At 35.0% G+C, this 9,931-nt stretch overlaps 1 protein-coding gene across 3 annotated transcripts in view; it reads right to left on the bottom strand.

Annotated features, from left to right (window-relative positions):
* Nucleotides 1-9,532, bottom strand: part of ZNF148 (zinc finger protein 148) — a 105,006-nt gene extending 95,474 nt beyond the window's left edge. For 2 of the 3 annotated variants that reach the window (XM_011971530.1, XM_011971532.1), the window contains exon 1: nucleotides 1,793-1,874. The gene's annotated coding sequence lies outside the window, so the exon portion shown is untranslated. Of the gene's footprint in view, nucleotides 1-1,792; nucleotides 1,875-9,441 lie in introns of those variants that run through there. The other variant, XM_011971529.1, reaches the window with a different exon arrangement.
* Nucleotides 9,533-9,931: the final 399 nt, after the last annotated feature.

The following is a 9,931-nucleotide window of genomic DNA, read 5'->3' as shown; positions in this document are numbered from 1 at the left end:
ATTTTTTTTTTAATTTAAGACAGAGTCTTGCTCTGTTGCCCAGGCTGGAATGCAGTGGTGGCATCTTGGCTCACCACAACCTCCGCCTCCTGGGTTTAAGCAATTCTTCCGCCTCAGTCTCCTGAGTAGCTGGGATAACAGGCACCCACCACCATGCCTGGCTAATTTTTGTATTTTTAGTAGAGCTGGGGTTTCACCATGTTGGCCAAGCTAGTCTCGAACTCCTGACCTCAAGTGATCCACCTGCCTTGGCCTCCCAAAATGCTGGAATTACAGGCATAAGCCACCACACCTAGCCAGATAAATTTTTAAATATGTGCAAAGGTGTACCCAAGAATATTCACTACATCATCATTTACAATAGCAAAAAAAAGGGGCTAAATATCCATAAGTCGATGACTAGTTAGAAAAATTATGATATGTCCAAATATTAGAACACTATGCAGCATAAAATGAGAAGCAATGATTTGCAAAAATGTGGAAGTCTATTTTTTTAATATTACTGAATAATATAGTGTGATCTCATTTGTGTAAAAAAATGTGTAAATATAAGCACACACATAAATGCTTGTATATGTATAGAAATTGTCTGCAAGGATATACAATGATTATACCGAATAGGAAAGGGTTGGAAAGCTTTTTTTCGATGTTATAACATTCTCTATTGCCTGAGTGTATACACCTAATATAATAAACATGAGTAAAGAAGTGAAAAATATTGACCATAACAATTATCAGAAGATGAGGAAAAACTAGGAAAATCCTAAAATATGGCCACTGAAACTCCAAATAATTTCAATACACAAGGTGAAAAAGAATTCTCAGGCTGAGCGCAGTGGCTCAGGTCTATAATCCTAGCACTTTGGAGGCCAAGGCAGATGGATTGCTTGAGCTCAGAAGTTCAAGATCCGCCTGGGCAACATGGCAAAATGCTATCTCAACAAAAAAAAAACACAAAAGTTAGCCAGGTAGGGTGGCCTGTGCCTGTGGTCCCAGTTACTTGGGAGGCCTGAGGTGGGTGGATCACTTGAGCTCCGCAGACAGAGGTTGCAGTGAGCCAAGATCACACCACTGTACTCCAGCCTGGGCAACAGGGCAAAAACTCTATCTCAAAAAACAAAAAAATTCTCAAAAAACAAATTTTAAAATGCACAGAGAAACTTTAGAATTTTTATGATCAGGCTAGGTACAGTGACTCACACCTGTAATCCTAGCACTTTGGGAGGCTGAGGCAAGAGGACTACTTGAGTTCAGGGGTTCAGGACCAGCCTGGGCAACACAGTTGAGACCCTGTCTCTATAAAAAAAATAAAAAAATTAAAAATACAACAAATAGAATAATTTTTATGATCATTAAAAATTGACATGAGTATGTGCCACCGACAGATATGTAAACTCTTTGAAAACTGTTAGATAATTTCTTTCACATTGTATGAAAGATAAAAGCATAGGTTTAATATATGCACCAACATAGGCCAACAAGAAAGGAGAGGATCATTTGCCTTCCTAACATAAAGGAAATGAGGCCTAAAAGAAGATATGCAAGTAATCTTAAGAGAAGATAATGGACCTCATCTTATAAAATTAACAATGTCATTTTCTATGTACATATGTCCATATCTACATATTATTTATAATATTTATAATAGTGATGTTATTTATATGAATATAAAAAGAAAAGGGATTGGCCATAAATGCACACTTATACCCAACAGTTATTGTAAGTATGTGTAGTAACATGGGCATCTATCACAGGTAAAAATTAAAGATTGAGTCAAACAATGCTGAATTACCTCCATTAAATATGTCAGGCAAACGCCCATCCCGCCAGATCACGTGCTTGAATTTTCAAACTGCTGATTCCTCCCTCTATCCTACAAAAGTACACAAATACAGGTTATCCCCCAAAAGAATCAGGATTAAACACAGTCTTAAAGTCAGGTAAAATTGTTACATTTAAGTGTCCTAAGTTTAACAAAATTCTTTCCATGGTAGATACTGTTAAATAAAATTAGTAACAACTAACACTTCGTCTGAGTACAATGACCTATCAATGCTAAATGATATTACAACAATGACTCAGATACAAATTGGACTTTTTCAAACTTAACTTCCAGTGAAGGATTAAGATTTCTTTGAAGTCAGGACAATAACCTTGACAATCATCTTAAATATCCTAAAATAGGAAGGAAAGCACAAATGTGTTTCATTAAAATCATATTCTGACACTCTCCAACACTCAAATAGCACTATTTTCTTGATAAACTCTTATAGTAACATTTCCCTCAGCTGAAAAAATCTAAATATATTAAGGATGCAGTTTTTGAAAATACAAACATAAGCATCTTAAAAGTTCAAAGCAAAAGGTATTTAATAATGCTAAAATGGTCCATCAATATTTTTTAAACATTATGCTATAACCAACCTTTTAGCAGAGACTAACACAGAAAATTAACATTCCACATTGGTACTGCATTGATACCAACCACAGATCACTTTATTCATGTAACTGGGATTTTTCCCAAGTATATTAAATGAAAGTAATGAAGACTGAAAGTTGAATTATCATAAATAAAAAACAAGCCAAATATAATTTTATTCAGAAACAATAGGTAAAGCATTTTATGTAACAGTCCTAATACAAGTTTAGGGATCCATAAATACCTTGCACATCAATAAAAGCCATAAATGTAAAAGCAGGGTATTTTCTAGAAATTGATAATCTCTAGAAAATAACCAAGTATATCAACTCAAGGTTGTATTTACATATGCTTTATCAAGAAACTACAAACAGTACAGTCTTTCTGATAATTTAGCATTTTCCAGTACTTAGCTAGTCAGTAGCTTTGTTATTGAGCTAGTTACAAAAAAATCTACTTTACTTTATTTCTACTAAGCTCCTAATTGCCTCCCTCAATGTTTTGCAGCCAAGCATTCAAAAGCATATATATGTCATTCCTCTCAATTATGCAAAGTTATTTTAAGTACATACTTCTATAGCAAGAGTACCAAAAGGATAATAAAAGCTATAAAACTATACTACTAAGTTAGACACTATTAAAAATGGGTAAAGTAAAGCAAAATTATGTTAAATTAAATTAGGTCTAAAGCTGCCCCTCCGGGTAGCCAACAAAACCTAACTTACTATGTAAACAAACTGCTACCTAATTTAAGAGTATATTTTTGTAACAAGTAGCTGAGTCTCAGCAAATCACAGTAGCCAAGCCTCAGCCAATTACAGACTGTCACCTGATAAGACTATGTCCATATAAGGCAAATGCCAAGAGGTAACCAATCAAGCTATTTCTGCTTGTCATTTGCTTTTTCTGTGTATAAATACTGCCTGCCTATGTTGCTGGGTGGAGCTCTCCAAACCTCTTCTGGTTCAGAGTGCTGCCTGATTTACGAATAGTTCTTTGCACAGATATGTACGCTCTGCTAAATTTGCCTAAAGTTCTTCTTTTAACAACTGTTTTTGCATTACACTGCCACTGTTCAGTATTCTATTAGAATATTATATATTCTGTACATATATTGCTACATACATTACTATATCCAACTTTTAGAATTGCTAATTACAAGAATAAAATTGAACAGAAAAGGACACTGCAAAACCTATATAAGGGGAAAAAAAGTCTTCACATTATGCATTTTAACATTATGAGTCTTTTTAAAAGTTGATGTGATGTATCTACTCCACAATCAGGATATTATTACACAACTCATCATGAGCTAGTAACATCTACAGACTGGACAAATGTTTTTGAAATCTTAATATTCAGTCGAACACATTTTCACAAAAAGCATACTCACCTTCTTGCATCACATTTTATTGAAAGCACTAGATTACTGCTGTCATACATCAAAGAATATAACTTAGATATGTAAAAAGAAAACAAAAATAAAATAGTGAAGCAAGAAGGAAAAGTAAACATGCATACACACAAAATAATATAACCTCAAAGTATAAATTTATAAACAGAAATTCTAGAATGTCTTTCCCACACAACCATTCCTCTACCATGTAAACCCACAATTACCCTCAAGTCACCTGTCACATAGTCTGTCTCTGGAACCCTAATTCATTTAGCATCATCTACTAATTTCATGTCTTCAAGCCTCTATCCCCCTTTCTCCTCTTCCACTCCTCTCAACCAAGAATGGGGAGAAGAGAACCTACTAAGCTGGAAACTGAAACCAAGCAAATACAAAAAGGCAGATATAAAATTACTTGGACAACCACCCAAGTCAGTTCAGATCTTACTCTTTCCTTGCCCTACTACCCCACTTCAGCAGTCAGTGAATATTCCTGCTTAGCAATTCTTTTAACATTTTGCTGGCTAAATAATCTTTGATTATAAACACTTGGGCAGATATAAACAGATTAAGACTAAAAATATACAGATGTTCCTTGACTTATGAAGAGGTTATGTCCCAATAAGTAACAAGTTTATGCCTATAACTAAATGCCTATGCCTTTTGCATCATCATAAAGTCAAAAAATCCTAAATCAAACCACTGTACGTAGGGAACTATTATATTTTAAAGTAAGAGTTTTATTGTATCTATGCTATCAATCAAGATAATAGTTGTTTCCTATCAACCAATGACAGCAAATGTTAATAGATATATAATATACATAAAGACTTTTCGTTTTACATGGTACAAACTTGTATACCTATATAATACTTAAGGAAATTTTCTACTAATACCAATTTGAATAATTATGGCACAGAAATAAAATACATAAATATTTTGCAGAGGCCATTAGCTACCACCCTTCCACTATTTAGCTTTGATAGACTGGCAATGTTCCAATATACTTACTAGCAGGTGGTCCGATGTATTAATTAAGCCAACATTTTTGTCATTAATTTAGTCAACATTTTTTATCACATGATATATATTTACAACACATTAAGATTCCTAAGACATAATAAAATACCCTGGTCTCTGTCCAAAGGCATTCATAATTTAGCAAGGATGATAAGCACATACAGAGTAAATGTTTGTGATAATAATGTGATACAATTGAAGCATAAGCAATTTATCATAGAAAAGTCAAAGCAGTGATCAATTAACTCTCCCTTTGCTACCTTTTCAAAAGAAAAGGAAGAAGGTGATCTCTTAATGTTGATTCCACATGTAAGAATATATGCAATATATAAGTAATGAATATATGCTTTGGACTCTGCTCGGTAGTGTTCCTAGGACACTACAGGTATTAACTCAATCAAAACAACAAGCCTATGAGATTGGTATTGTTATTATTCACATTTTACAGATGACAAAACTAAAAGGTTATATAATTTACCAAAGAATATGAAAGTAGTAAGAGGCAGAACCAAACTCCTTATAAGGGTCTACAAAGCCTTACATGCACTACTGTGCTTATCCCCCACCCATCAACGACCACCTCCACCACTACCCACCCTCATCTTTCAGACCTCATTTTCTATCCTCTCCCCTTGTTCACTCCACTCCAGCAGCAGTGACCTGACCTCCTTATTGTCCCAGAATCTCCAGCATGCAGCAGAATCTACTGCACTGGCTATTCCTCTGTCTGGAACACTCTTCCTCGAGAGATCTTTGTAACTAAATCCTTTAGCTACTACAAAGTCTTGCTAAAGTCTTTTTAATGAGGCCTCTTCCAGTCACACCATTTAAAATTGCAACATTCCACCATATACATTCAATCCCCCTTTTATCCTGTTATACATTTTGCACAGTACTGCCCACCTCCTAACATATTACACAACCGACTTATTTATGGTTTTTTTTCCTGCCCTAACTATAAGCTACACAAGAGAAAAAATTTTTGCCTGTTTTATCCACTGATATATCCCAAGTGCCTAAACCAGTGCCTTACACATAAGAGACGCAGTATTTTTTAAATTATTAGTAAAGCTGGAATTTCCTCCCAGGAAAATCAGGCTCTAGAAGTTTAACCACCATACAACACTCTCTTTTTCATTATGGAATCATAGATAACAACACTAAGGCATGCAGAAAAGTCACCCAAGGTCACATTAACCTAATAAAATGGTGAAACTTGGTCTCAAAACCAGCCTAAATGGAGTTTGGCAACATTACGTTACCCTTAGAATTTCCAGAAAAAGACTTGACTGTCTTAACAATAAAGAAATTCAACCTACTGATAAGTCTACTATGAACTTTATGAAACACTGTATCAAATGCACCATGATAATTCTTAGCAACATAAATAGGTTAGTCCAATCTAACTTAATTTCCATTCTTTGTTTAAAAATAATGCTAGTAACAAATTTCAGAAGCACTCCTTCAGAAGAGCTACAAAAACTGCATGCACGTTGCAACAGATAGGAAGAGCTTCTTTCGTATTTTCAAATATTTCACATTTCATGTTTTCAAATATTTCACATTTCATGTAGACAGTTTCTACTGATACAATATTTTCAAAGTATATCTTTATGTTGTTTGCAGAGTATACTTTTAGCCCACCAAATTATGTTTTAACTGTCATCTTTGCCTAGAAAAGTAAGATTGCTAAAGATGAAGTTTTATGAATTAACGTAGCAAGATCCAGATAAAAGATGTGTTAGAAGAAACTCCTACAAAAATTCTGTCAAGAATATAAATTTCTAAGGCAATAAATAAAACCTTAATGTTACTCCTAAGTATGACCATCCTTTGAAAAGCCATTCATTGATAAAGAACATAGTTCTTGGTTAATTAAGGTAATCTTTCTAGAAAATCATTTTTAAAGTTTCAATGAAATGCATAATGGTTACACATTTTAACTGTTTATACTCCCAGGAGCTCTATCAAATAAAAAGGCTACCTCTGCCCTTTAAATCAAAAGCCCAAAGCAATGAAAAGATAAATTACAGCACACATGGTATAAGAATCTGAAACTAAAAATGCTTACAGTCCTTTAGCATCTTTTAACTAGAGCACATTTTACACATTATACATTTACACATTAGTCAAGTTATATTTTTAAATTAGTTCTTACTTTTATGATTTAATGAGGCTTTCTGAATGATGTTTTAAAAAGAATAAAAACTTGTTCCAGGCAAGAGATTTCTATGAATTTGTTTTGAATCTCTATAGAGTGACAATGCAAAGAACAGATGAACGTGTTCTTTAAATTTATAATAACTGCTTTGAAATTTAAAGTTATTAAGATTCCCCCTAAAGAGTTACACTTTATATATTTTGAACTAAATGATATCTGAATGGGCTAATAGTATATTTTTCATAACCATATCTATCCCAAGGAGGGATGACAGCCCAGTAAATTCAAACCAACCACCCCAGAAATCACTTTTTTTTTTTTTTTTTTTTTTTGAGATGTAGTCTTGCTCTGTCACCAGGCTGGAGTGTGGTGGCACGATTTCAGCTCACTGCAACATCCACCTCCCAGGTTCAAGCGATTCCCCTGCCTCAGCCTACTGCACAGCTGGGACTACAGGCACGTACCACCACGCCCGGCTGATTTTTTGTATTTTAGTAGAGATGGGGCTTCACCATGTTGGCCAGGATGTTCTCGATCTCCTGACCTCATGATCCACCTGCCTTGGCCTCCCAAACTGGTGGGATTACCAGCATGAGCCACCGTGCCTGGCCAGAAATCACCTTTCAAAAAAATAAAAAAATCAAGTCACAATCTTTAAAACTTTGCAATTAGTGTGGTTACTGCACTTAGTTGAGAAAGAAAATCCTACAAAGGAGCACTCATACATAGAACTTGGCTTAGCAAAGTGAGTAAAATAAAGCCATCAAGTGAAAATTTTCACCTTCCCTTGATCTTTTCAAATCAACTAACCAATAAACATTCATCAAAGAAGAAACCAACTGTCCATCCATGTTAGAAACAGTAATGCTACAAAAGTAAGCACTGTTATAAACAATGCTACAAAAGTAAGCATTTTATAAACTTTAGACTACAAACCACTAAAGAGATAGAACTTTTAAATCTAAATCACCTGCTTCCAGAAGAAACATTCCAAAACTAACCCTATCACAGTGAGGATGCTGCACTGACAAGCAACTACGTAATCCTTTCCCAGATAACGTAAATTAATTTTTAAGGTTAGTAAGCCACAAAACTTAAGGAAACGCTGTTTAATTCTTAAATTTTTACTGAATAAACATTCATTTTGTAAACAATCATGATACATTTTGTACTATGATGATCAAGATCACCCAGGCAAACTTTGAAACAATCTTCTCAAAGATGAAACAACCATATTCTGATAAAGTACTTTAGAGTTCACAAAGTGCTTTCACAGGTGACATTTCATTCCTCACCCTCTAAACACTCACACACAACTACCTGGGCAAGTACTATTGTTTGTCTCAGTTCTTTAGATGATGAAACAGGTTCAAGAGGTTAAGTAACGAAGATTATACACCATCTTAGTGGCAAGACAAAGACTTCAACTAAGGCCGGGCACAGCAATTCATGCCTATAATCCCAATACTTTGGGAGGCCAAGGTGGGAGGATCACTTGAGCCCAGGAGTTTGAGACCAGCCTGGGCAACATAGAGACCAGCCTGGGCAACCATCTCTACAAAAAAAAAATTTTTTTTAATTAGCCAGGCAAGATGGTGCATGCCACCCAGATACTAGGAAGGCTGAGGTGGGAGGATTACTTGAGTCAAGGAGTTTGAGGCTGCAGTGAGCTAGGACTGCACCACTGCACTCCAGCCTGAGTAACAGAGTGAGACTCTCTCCAAATCAAAAACAAAAGCCATCGACCAGATCCTCCACCTCCTAATAAATGTCTACTCTAACATAACACCACAGGTAAGGTCATTTTCAAATTAAGATATATTTAACATTACTCTTAGCAATCTTCTAGGAATCAGAAAAAAAAGTAAACATCTTTAAAGTTCAGTGTAACACGAATAGACATAAATTTTGACATGAAGATGCTATTTACAATGATAGATACATATGTATATTATCAGAGAAAACTCATCATTTTTATTACACGAAGTTATTGTAATAATGAAGGGAACCCTAGAAAAGAATATAGAAATGCCCATTTAAAAATTAAAGTTTAACACTTCATTTAACTTTGATTTTTAAAGTGTCAATTCTTTGTGATCAAAAACATGTTAAAATACTATTACAAGTAGTTAGCCAGGCATGCTGGTACCCACCTGTAATCCCAGCTACTTGGGAGGCTGAGGCATGAGAATCACTTCAGCCTGGGAGGCAAAGGTTGCAGTGAGCCAACATTGTGCCACTGCACTCGACTCTGCGACAGAGTGAGACTCTGTCTCAAAAAAACAACAACAGCAACAAAAATACTATCACAAGTCAAAAATAACAAGAAGGAATGGAATTACTAGTTTTAATATGAAATATAATTAAATATGATCATTTAAAAACTTATAAGTGGGCCACAGAAAGCCATACTCCATTTCCAGTACGTCTTTTGATATTTTTCACCTTATTCAATGCCAGAACCAATCTGATCTACTCTGTCTAGAATACATGCCCAGAATTACCCTAGGCACTAAACACAATGTACAGGTGTGCCTAAACATAAAAAAAAAAAAAAATCATATAGTCCCTGAGCTAAGGGAATAATTTTAAATCTGATTAGGAAAACTGGGATTTGCCATAAGAATCAATTAGAGAATACTAAGAAGTAGCCGCACAGGAGCCCAGTGATTCTGTAGTTGTTGCTGTTGTTCTTAGTGATAGGGTCTCACTACATTTCCCCATGCTGATCTCAAACTCCTGACCTCAAGTGATCCTTCCACCTCAGCTTCCCAAGTTGCTGAGATTACAGGTGTGAGCCACCGTCCCCAGCCAAAAACACTAGCTTCTATTAATGTACGGTGAACATTTTCTTATTTGGGGCCAATTTATTCTCCATTAGAAAACTAGGCAATGTAAAAGCATGACAATTTATCTTACCTTTTCCAATCGATTA

This window comes from Mandrillus leucophaeus, unplaced genomic scaffold, assembly GCF_000951045.1.
Source record: "Mandrillus leucophaeus isolate KB7577 unplaced genomic scaffold, Mleu.le_1.0 Scaffold123, whole genome shotgun sequence".
Classification (NCBI taxonomy): domain Eukaryota; kingdom Metazoa; phylum Chordata; class Mammalia; order Primates; family Cercopithecidae; genus Mandrillus; species Mandrillus leucophaeus.
Note: the sequence above shows the minus strand (reverse complement) of the source record. Positions and strands in the feature narration are given on the sequence as shown.